This window comes from Mytilus galloprovincialis, chromosome 10, assembly GCF_965363235.1.
Source record: "Mytilus galloprovincialis chromosome 10, xbMytGall1.hap1.1, whole genome shotgun sequence".
In the NCBI taxonomy this organism is placed as follows: domain Eukaryota; kingdom Metazoa; phylum Mollusca; class Bivalvia; order Mytilida; family Mytilidae; genus Mytilus; species Mytilus galloprovincialis.
In genome coordinates this window covers 80,949,267-80,959,632 of record NC_134847.1, presented here as the reverse complement: position 1 = coordinate 80,959,632, position 10,366 = coordinate 80,949,267, and the positions used below count along the sequence as shown (strand labels likewise).

Here is a 10,366-nt window from a genome sequence, read left to right as displayed (position 1 = left end):
AATCTTTGTTATTTAGTCCAGATTAACACCTGTTTAAATTACAGGTGTAAATCCAATATTATTAATTGCCGAAATGAATGTATATTGATTCGGTATAATTATACATCTGATAGATTTGTTATTTACTACAATAAACGGCTTTTGTTTGAGTGTCTATTACATGAAATGTTATTTTTACAGATTTCAATTACGGTAACCTTTTAATGGATAAAAGAACCAAACAATATAAATGAGTTAAAATAATACTTTTAACCTAAAGAATACGAAATTGCTCTTACATGCTTTTTTTTATTTAAATCTCAAGGAAATGTTTAAAGTAGAGAAAAGTCGAACCCAGTGTCAGCTGCAATAATTTACTAGTGGTTTCCCAATGAAGTGAACTTTTCTATGGTTAATAATTTTCTTACATATTCATACGTTTTTTAACAGTATCAAAATGCAATATTTTACAAATATTCATCGGAATTAATGACAGGAGATATATATGGATCCTGGATAACACGTAAACCAACTATACAAGGAGCCAAACAGGCATACAGACACAATGTCTATGGAACTTCTCTCCAAAAGGTAAGTCAGTATACCATATTCATAGACCTAAGGCAGATGAGTCGGTATACCATATTCATAGACCTAAGGCAGATGAGTCAGTATACCATATTCATAGACCTAAGGCAAATGAGTCGGTATACCATATTCATAGACCTAAGGCAGATGAGTCGGTATACCATATTCATTGACCTAAGGCAGATGAGTCGGAATATCATATTCGCAGACCTAAGGCAGATGAGTCAGTATGCCTTGTTCATAGACCTAAGGCAGATGAGTCGGTATATCATATTCATAGACCTAAGGCGGATGAGTCAGTATACCACAGATGAGTCGGTATACCATATTCATAGACCGAAGGCAGATAAGTCGGTATATCATATTCATAGACCTAAGGCAGATGAGTCAGTATACCATGTATTCATAGACCTAAGGCAGATGAGTCGTTGTACCATATTCATAGACCTAAGGCAGATGAGTCGGTATACCATGTATTCATAGACCTAAGGCGGATGAAGTTTTAACAAATTGTGAGACTTTAAATCATATACATTATACATATATGGTATGCTTATATATATATATATATATATATATATATATATATATATATATATATATAAGAAGATGTGGTAATGTGGTTTCTAATTAGACAACTCTCCACAAGAGACCAAATGACATAGAGGTTAACAACTATAGGTCACCATATGGCCTTCAACAGTATACCATAAGGCCAATGAAGTTTCAACGAATTGTGAGACTTCAAAAAACACCATGTTCGATATATATGGTATGTTTCTGACTGACAGATAAACACATGAGGAGGATTGTGATGTTCTAGACGATTATTTTTATACATGATTGTACTTGTATCGTGTTTACTGTCATTATTTAAAATGGGTTACCATAACATGTCAATTATTCATCCAAAGTTTCTCATCTGGTTGCTTCATAATGCTTTTGCTTACACGAAATTGTATGACACTCCGCCTTCTATCAAAAACCGTGTTAAGACTATATCCAAAACCTTAATGTTGGTAGATGCAGAAAAAGGACAACAACAACAACCATCGAGTTTGACTGTCCCTCTGGTATCTTTCGCCCCTCTTTTACAAAAACAAATAAATTGGTTCCTATTTATCATATTTATGTGTCTGTAATTTTTTATTAAAAGTATCCCGGTCTTGTTAATTTGATATATTCACAATTAATTTTGCAAATTATAACCAGTAAAAATAAATCAATTCTTCATTGCACAAAACTCCGGTACAGATAGAACTTAATTCAAAGATAAAATCAAAAACTTCGTTATTGAAAATACTGCGCATTGTAAATGTTCAGTAACCGGACATCCGGGTAATAAGTTTCTCTTTATTGCTTAATCTTCGTGCAAACACAATGAGACGGAATTAAACGTCTAGAACAGAACAGATATGGTGTATTAATTGATTTGAAAAAAAAACTAAACAAAAGCGCTTTATTTATTTAGCATATCACAAAAAAAAAGACGATTATGTAAAATGATTGGCTAGAGGTATAGGAGAAAGGGTTGAAATTTCACAAAACATGTTTAACACCGCCGCAGTTCTGCGCATGTCCCATGTCAGAAGGCTCTGGCCTTTGTTAGTCTTGTATGTTTTTTTTAGTTTATTTATATGTTTTGGAGTTTAGTGTGACGTCCAATTTCACTAAACTAGTACATCATTTTATTTTGAGGCCAGCTGAGGACCACCTTCGGGTGCCGGATTTTCTCGCTGTGTTGAAGACCCATAGGTAGCCTTCGGCTGTTGTCTACTTTTGGGTCGGGTTATTGTCTCTTATTCATATTCCCGACTTCTATTCTCAATTCTTAGTAGAGTGGACACTTATGGTTGTGGCTGGTGTCAACAAATTTGAATTACAGTTAAATCAGTAATCACTGAGGTAATCGTAATTTACCTTACAAATTCTCACCACTTCTATCCCGAATAATTCTATCATTTCCCTTGCTTTTCGATGCATGGTTACTTGGAGTGACTGGAATAATCGGGTTAACTGCTCCCTATTTGTACAGGTATTCTGAAAAACGTAGAACACACGAAAACATAATAATTAGAAACACAGACAACAACAAGGTCAAATGAAAAGGGAAAAAAAGACAACAAAAACACAATCTAAAAAAAAACATTACACAGAAAACAATTAATCAAACAGAACCACACTCGAACCGGAAGAGTTAACAATTGTAACTGCTCTATTATTGACACCAGTCGTGTTACTCCTGTTTAAAAAATTCGCTGGTCATCACACAAAAGGGGGACAGGAAATGCATTTATAAACCATCGGTTTATGTAAATTCTCATATCCTAATGATCGACCATATTTCAAACTTAAAAAAACACACTGTAATGTAAATGACATAGACAAGACCATACCGATATAAGGAAACAATGCAGTAAATGTACACGACAAAGCCACAGAAGAAATAAAGAAGAAAAAAACCAAAGCAAAAAAACAACTAATGGGTTATCCTGCTATAAGATATCTAACATAGAAACGTAGGCATTGTTAGTGCCAAAACGAGTAAAAGATTATCTCCTTCTTCTTTGGCTGGAATTTCAACAACAAAAAAACATGATATAACTCCACTTATGTTTCGATGTTCTTCTGCAGTAAATGATATAAATTAAGAGGAACAGAAAAGTCTTAAACCAACATGAATATTTGTTCCACCATTTTTCCAACTGCATCGCTCTGAATACATAGTTTTAAATGATAAAACTCATCTACATCTGTTATTTTAGCAAGCGAGCATTAATATCCTAAAATATTATTCATGAAAATACGTGAGCAACAGTAAGGGCGGTTTGTGGTTTAACCAAAACGATAGCTTACATTACACTTTCTATAAATGTTATTTTGATCAGGTAGAGTATTTGTAAATTGGGCATACACTAATGCATTGTAGAATTAGATTTAATCTATTGAATTTCAATTTAAAAGTAATGTTAAATCTTTCAGACTTTTTATGAGTATTTGAATTTGAAATTGAGGTTGATATAAAAGTTCAATTAACACCTTCTTCTTGAAAGTACCTGCCAATTGGAAACAAAATACGCAGTCAGGGTTTTAATATAAATTCGTACAAAGGTAAAGATGTCTATTCAAAGTATTTACAATAAATATGCGTTTAAAATTCATATCAAAATCAGCAAAACAAAATGCTACGAAAGGGTAGCTTGGATTGTCTGAAACAGATATTCAGTAAAATTTATGTCATACCGCCTGATAATTTGATATCGAAAGTAGAAGTCTTCAAATTCGCAAGTTTACGGTATTCAGTATTATGTGTCATGATGCAAGGCGTTGCGGTCATAAACCTTTCGAGCACGAGTATCTTTCTTAGACTCAAAAATAAACTAATCGAATTATTAAATTTTGTGTTTCGAGCACAAAAGTACTCCGTGTAATAAGTTTGTTTTATATTATTTATTTTTCGAGTTAAAAACTCCTTTAAAATTTATTTTCCTACTTGTGTCGTTTCCACAAACTCGTTGTATCTTTTGTGTTTGTCGTTTCCACAAACTCGTTGTATCTTTTGTGTTTGTTTTTATGCTTTACATCATATTACTTAGTGTACAGGAACAGGATAGAACTACCCTTCCAGAACAGCTGAATTCACACTAAGTAGACAGCGAAATTGTAGTTGTTCAACCTTAGTTGTATTTTTTTTGGGGGGGGGTTAGAGTTTATTGGGTTTTTTTTCTTTGTTTTCCATGGTGTGTGTCTAAAAGTAAAGTGAAATATAATAAGTAAGGTCACAAATGAATTAGATATTGGTGCATACAGGCTTTAATTAGAATATTTAATTCAATAATTGTATGAAATTCCAATGTCTTTTTATATATTTAAGCACGAAAAGTCGTAGTTAATTGACAATTAATAAACATGACAAATATTCTCGGTATTATGGTCTACTTATTTTCACATTTTCAAACAGAAATTCTAAGGTGTCTAAGATTTTTTTATTTAATATTGAACCAATTAATCTAATTAGTGTAATTATTTCAGTCGTATTTATTGACCATGTTTGACGTATAGATAACATATAACGGTAAATGCTTCGGTGGAGTTGAAATTTAAAAAGAAGTTTAAATCTCTATCTACAATTTAGAAACCCTTTCCGTCAGTTTTTGTTCAGATAGAAAGTAATACTTTAAATCACATTTGTTGACAAAACTTTAGGACGATTGATTAGTGATTTTTCGCGCTCATTGATCAATCATTACAAATCGATAATACAACGACGACTTCTGTTGTGAAATCGGATATATTTAAGATTCGATTTATTTCTGATGTTAATATTTTAGTAGTTCACAGTTATACATATGCAGGATTAAACGTTCGTTTTAAGACATTTAAATCGAGAGGTATGTACATGTAAGTTATGGTATATTTTTTTCAGTATATACGATTTAAGAATGATTTTATAAAGTATCCTAAGATTAAGTCTAGCCTGGAACAAATCTTTTATCCAGAACACGTGGCTTTATAAGTACTTGTGGTTATGCATGTTGTTATGTATGTCTTTAATCCGTTCATTCCTTTTGACTTATCAATCTTTCACGCAGATATCTATTATAGATCATTATACCGTTTAGTCTTTTTACCACTTCACTTATTTACTTCAATTGTAATAGGAAAAATGGAAGTTCAAAAATTATTTGGTCCAATTGCGTTGAAAAATAATGTCGTCTTTAAACCGTTAAAATCACGGAACAAATACTTTCCCAGTTTTCAAAATGTATTTTACACTACAAACTGAAATTGTATTTATATAGTGAATTAAAGCATGATACACAGTGGTAGCTAAACCCGATTGATTGGGTTTACACTAGTCATTTTTGGGGCCCTTTTATAGCTTGCTGTTCGGTGTGATGAGCCAAGGCTCGTGTTGAAGACCATATTTTGACCTGTTTACTTTCAAGTTGTAACTTGAATGGAGAGTTGTCTCATTGGCACTCATACAACATCTTCTTATATCTATTGTGATGCCGGGTGGCTGATTCATCCTTTTATTCATCAACAAGAAGGGAGCTTTTATCTATCATTGCAGACAACATGTCAACCTCCATATGTCTGTTCTGGTTGTGTTCTCGGTGTTCTGTTTCGTTGAACTTTACTTTACATCTAATTACATTGTATATTGAAACAATATGTTAAATTTTCTTCCTTTATATTTTGCACATAATTACCCATATTATTATTTTTATAAATTCGTCTATGATCAAGCAGTGTTTTTAAATTTATGACAAGGAACAAAATGCCAAAATATGTTATGAATATTTTGATTTCTAGGTTATTAAAAATTGAAACTTTTGTATAATATTTACATCTACTTTAACCATCGTATTAGAAAATACATTGTGTTTATGTAGAATTTATGTTAATTTTGAAGTAGTAATTTTTGAACTAAAAATAGTTTGTAACTCTATCACCAAGTTTTTAACAACAATCGTTGACGAATTGCAAATCTGTCTTATCTACACATAACGAGAATGGTCGTTGCCTTCGTCTGTTGTTTTCTTTAAAATCATATATGTTTTTCCTGTCTTCATGGAGTGTTTTTTCAATGACAATTAAATAGTTCTCGAACTTGATATGCAAAGCATAATTTATATGTATGGCACTAGAATATTAATGAAATTCATTTAAGGCATTACTAACTTGAAGGTCATTGCTTTCAAAGTGATTTCACACGTTTTAACTGCAACCTGTTTTTGGTCCAATTATCAAAAGTCATCCTTTGTTTTATTTCATTTTTTTTTCATTATTTTATATTGAATGACTCTAGACACTGTTGTGTGTCCAATAAATAAATTCAGTAATATAGAGATTGTACAACATGTTTGATCTTAGCCAGATTACTCCATTCCTGTTTTGACTTTATTCCAACCTGGGACTATTCGAAGCATTTATCTACAAATATTACATTGAAAAAGTTGTCATTTATCGGCAAATTATTTTGGAAACGTCAATAAATTTCCCTTGAGTGATAAAGAACTTACATTTATTTCTTTTTACTTTTAGGGGTTTACTTGTCTTCAATCAGACGTGTATAACGAATGTCTTTGTACTGTTTGAATTGAAGTTTGAACAGTTTGAATTTCTATCAATATTATCGCTATCCCATTAATCATTCGACTTTTTAACAGATCCAATACTAGAAATACGAGTTGAATACATATTTCAAAACATCTTTTCAGTCAACGATACATAATTTTACAGTATTTAAAACAAAATAATTGAACTCTGTGAAAAGATCTGTCAGCTTATTACGCTATACATTATATGTGTGCTGGCTTTTATATCAGATTTTACATCAATTGAACAGTTGGTATAGTCTTATTTTACTGATCTTTACTGTATGTACAACTGATTTACATAAAGAATATTCGATTGAATAGCCTTTTATGTGTTTAACCTTACTTAGACACCACTTTATAGTCGTTTTTAAGTTTACTTAGACAGCATAGGTGATCTATGGGTGATCCTTTCCATGTAGGGTTACATCGTTTATGGTACGACTAACATTACTTATGTACCAGGAAAAGTGAAACATTGCTTTTGAATAAAAAATAATTGCAATTGTTTTATGTATATTACATTGAGGTTTGCCATGCCTACCATATGCAAGTGATCATTATATGTATTTCGGTCTGTCTGTCCGTCCGTTTCAATTTTCATGATACTATTTTTGGTTTTAATGTAGCCCAACATCAAGGTGACTTAGAAGACATATATACAAAACTTTAAAAAAAACATTTTTTTATGTTTTAAAATATATGCAGATCTGACACAGATAAAATGGCTCATGGTTATAAATGAAATAGTTGTATCAGGGCAAAATGTCCGATATACATATGTTCTTGTTCTTGTTCATTTTAAATTTTCATTAATGTCTGTATATCATATATTTTTTTGCATGTCACTTTCTAAGACACTTTTTGAATAAATATTTTTTTTAAATGGTTGTATACAATTACATCTGATCTAATGAATACTAATAAGTTATAATAAATGTAATATAAAGCTAGTCTAAGAATATTTAGAAATTTCGATTTTAAAAAAGTGATTTGCCTGGTTTGGTTCCTCAATAATAGTTTGTAATTATAAAACATTTAAGCTATTGATATTTATTTAATATTTTCTTCAAAGGCCAATTTTTAATTTACTCCAAAAGGTGTAAAAAGAATGAATTATAAATAATTGGATTTCATTTTACATTCTTTTATACAACCCTGAGAAACTTTTATGATAAAGGATAAAAAATTTAATAAAAACTTTTCAATTCAGCAATTTAAATTTTTTTTTAAAGAACTATAGTTAAGGGCATACACATCAGACGTATTGTGACGAAGATTTATGCTGTGCAATAAAATGCCAATTCAGATAATAAATAAAACACAGCATAAACATTTGTGAATTATAAATGTCAACGGATTATATATATGTAGTATACTATACAGCTAAGACACACTTCACAACAAGTACCTAAGAAGTATGCTTCAGTTCAAATAAATACATTTGAATAGTCTGTATTTTATATTGTTTAATTCTACTACAGTGCTAATGACCTTGTCATTCAATTGGTGCACTTCTATATTGTTAGCGACATGTGCTTGCTAAAAAGTTCTCGAATTTTTATCATGATTTACAGTTTTGTTTAAATATCAAATCGAAAAGATATTGGAAAGGTTCGCATAACTCTTAATATTTGAAAATGCAATTAAAGAAAAAGAAAAGGCCCTCAGTATGGTGCATGTGAAGGACACGATGTCCTTGGAGTAATGCATGCGAATAATAAAACCCCGATAAAATAACATTACCGCGTCCAATGTGAAATTGTGAATGTATTATTGTTGTGTAAATGTAATGTTTTGCATGTTTTATAGAGAAAAAAAAAGCATGAACGGTTCGGTTCGTCAAATAAATAAGAATGATTTCCGGAAGAGCACAGTTAATATTGAGTTTATGCGGCAATAATTTATTTTACATTAGATGTATATTTCATTACAATATGTTATTCTCATTGGCTAACTGCACATCACGTGTTATTCTGTAAGCAGTTGTATCAGTCAATAAAACTTCTCATCTATGATAACACGAGGTCCCACAATAAAGTGCCCAGGAGAATTAAATAAAAAAATTACAATATTCGTGTTTTCATTATCCTAGCTAAAAAATGTAATTATAAGTATTGAATGCTTCTTCAGACATGTGACAGAGTTGTCAAGCCACAACTGGAGATTTGGAAATTTTCAGCTGGAGTTTAGGCCTCATAACAGGAGATTTTTTATCGACATACGCAAGATTTTTCGTGTGTGTTTAAACTGCATATATATCTTCCTTGTTTATTAAAAAGCAATGATTCCATACCTTTGAACACCTGCATAGCCATTTTTTACTCAGTAAAATAAAAGATAAAGGGGGGGGGGGGGGTCAAATATTTATTCATCATATATACCGGTAGTTCCAAGATAAAGTGATCAGCCATCATACATGGCAAAAAATACCTCTTCTTTAGCTACATTGTCATCTTTAGTACCACTTCTGAACATGTTTGTAACAAAAGGTGTTGAATTGATAGATTTGTGGGTCTTCTGGTGGGTAGCTGTCTCCATATTTTAGTCAAGTAATTAGGGCCACCATAGTCAGCTTTGTATGAAGTTTAGTAAGCATGGTCTTCACCCTTGGCACTTGACTTGCACCATTTTTAAATTTGGCTAAGATACTTTGTCTTCTTTAATTTGATGCTGGGGTATTTGGTGATAACATTTAAGTTTGCATTTTGTCAAATTATAAAACAAACACACTTTAATATGTAAAGTTATTCCATTGGCTTTGATAGAAAACAAGCCATTCATCTTTAAGGTTCAGTATCAACTGTAAGTCTGTTCCATATTTTCAACGGTGTCTTCCCGATTGTCCCACTTTTTGAAATTACAGGTAAAAAGGTAGTGAAATTCTGTGGGACAATCGGGAAGATATTTGTGGGACAATTGGGAAGTTTAATTGTGGGACAATCGGGAATTGTTTTGATTGTGATTAATCAGTTTTTATAGTGTGAAGTAGGTAATTACACGTAACTAATCATTTTCTTGTAAAATCTGAAAAAAAAAGAACATAAAAAAATTATTAAATATTCTATTTTGCACATATTAATATGAAATAACAGCAAAGATAGAATATAATGTAAAGTCATAAAATATCAGATATCAAGCACTACTCATTTCTACATTAATGTATGATAAATATCATATAAAATTGTAACAAATCTAGCCCAAATGTAACAAATAGGAGGCAGTGTCTGCAAACTGAAATACGGTAATATCACCACTCTGCAGTTTGGTGTGGCACTTGGATCATCTTTTTCAAACCGCTGTGCCATCCTTCCAAGTGGTTTGTTGTCCTTGGTCCTTCTGTTTGATAATGATTCCATAGCTGTCTGTTTGCTTCCGCGCTTCATACAAAATGTACTTCGGTCAACGCTTTTACACCCCAATGAATTTACAAAAAGAAGCATTCAATTCTTAATTGCATTGACAATGTAAGCAAGGCTTCAACTAGTATGATCTAGTATCAATTTCATTAAAAACAAACCTGTTTATCTTTAATCAAACACAGTTTTTGCGATATCCTTCCACAAATGATTTGCACACACCAGTTCACATTTATAACCTGATCTCCTCATGACCGGCCGAATCAGAATTTAATAATACAAGTTAACGTTCAGGGTGTGATGCAAACACATCTAAATATATTTTGTTTACACAAG

At 31.5% G+C, this 10,366-nt stretch overlaps 1 protein-coding gene across 2 annotated transcripts in view; it reads left to right on the top strand.

Moving 5' to 3' along the window:
* Positions 1 to 335: 335 nt before the first annotated feature.
* LOC143048541 (uncharacterized) overlaps positions 336 to 10,366 on the top strand; it is a 29,912-nt gene continuing 19,881 nt past the window's right edge. Inside the window, exon 1 of one of the 2 annotated variants that reach the window (XM_076222264.1) lies at positions 336 to 570. The gene's annotated coding sequence lies outside the window, so the exon portion shown is untranslated. Of the gene's footprint in view, positions 571 to 4,729; positions 4,959 to 10,366 lie in introns of those variants that run through there. The other variant, XM_076222263.1, reaches the window with a different exon arrangement.